The sequence below is a fragment of the Chrysochloris asiatica genome, unplaced genomic scaffold, assembly GCF_000296735.1.
Source record: "Chrysochloris asiatica unplaced genomic scaffold, ChrAsi1.0 scaffold00029, whole genome shotgun sequence".
Taxonomy (NCBI): domain Eukaryota; kingdom Metazoa; phylum Chordata; class Mammalia; order Afrosoricida; family Chrysochloridae; genus Chrysochloris; species Chrysochloris asiatica.
This window is the reverse complement of record NW_006408547.1, coordinates 11,892,184-11,893,289: the sequence shown is the minus strand read 5'-3', so window position 1 is coordinate 11,893,289 and position 1,106 is coordinate 11,892,184. Positions and strand designations below refer to the sequence as shown.

The following is a 1,106-nucleotide window of genomic DNA, read 5'->3' as shown; positions in this document are numbered from 1 at the left end:
ATTACAGCAATTCACAAGTCACCACAGTACTACTAACTGACAGATAAGTGGCAGAAAAAAACAAAAAATGATAGCAATGGAAAATATCATCTAAAAGACAAGTGATTTCTGTTTAATAAAGAAATCAAGCAATGTATTGCATTAGACAAATATGCTACAAAAGACCTTTTAAAAATGTTCAAGAGCAAAGATGTCAGTTTGAGGATTAAAGTACACCTGACCCAAGCCATGGTATTTGCAATTGTTCCATATGCATGGGAAAGTTGGATAAAGAATAAGAAAGCCCATAGAAGAATTGATGCATTTGATTTATGGTACTGAAGAAGAATATTAAAAGTACCATGGACTGCCAGAAGAACAAACACATCTATGTTGAAAGAAGTCCAGCTTCTTAGAATGCTCCTTAGAAGCCAGAATGGGGAGACTTCATCTCTTGGGCTTTGGACATATTGTCAGGATGGACCAATCCCTGGAGAAGGTCGTCATTCTTGGTAAACTGGATGGTTAGAGAAAAAGAGGAAGATACAGTGGCAACAACAATGGGCTCAAATGTAACACCAATTGTGAGAATGGCACAGGATCAAGCAATGTCTTGTTCTATTGTGTACAGGGTTGCTATGAGTCAGAGCTGACTGGAAGGCACCTCACAACAACGAATAAGGCTTCAAGTGACTTCTTTCTTCCATTGTGAAGAACATACTTTGCCTTCATTTGCACATTCATCTTAGTGACTCTGATCTAAAATTCCATCAGCTCTTTTTCTTTCTTTTTTTCTAAAGTGGTTTCTATTCTGATTGTCTCATTAAAACGTTTTTTTTTTTTTTTTTTTTTTTTTAAAAGATGTTCCTTTTTATGTCTGTGGTGTTGTTGCGTGTTGTAAACTTGATTGTCACTCAAAGCAGTCCCATGTGACGGGGTACAATTGCCCTGTATGGTCTTTTGGGGATTGATGCGTTTATGGAAGAAGATTTCCAGGTCTTTCCTCTGCAGAACCTCTGGATAGGTTTGAACTGCCAAAATTTGTGTTAGCAGCCAAGCCCTTACCCATGATACTACCAGGATTTCATGTATCTATATAAGAGTCATGATTTTACCTTGATTTAGTT

General features: G+C 37.2%; 1 pseudogene; it reads left to right on the top strand.

The window, feature by feature from the left end:
* Positions 1–457: 457 nt before the first annotated feature.
* LOC102826464 overlaps positions 458–1,106 on the top strand; it is a 3,574-nt pseudogene continuing 2,925 nt past the window's right edge.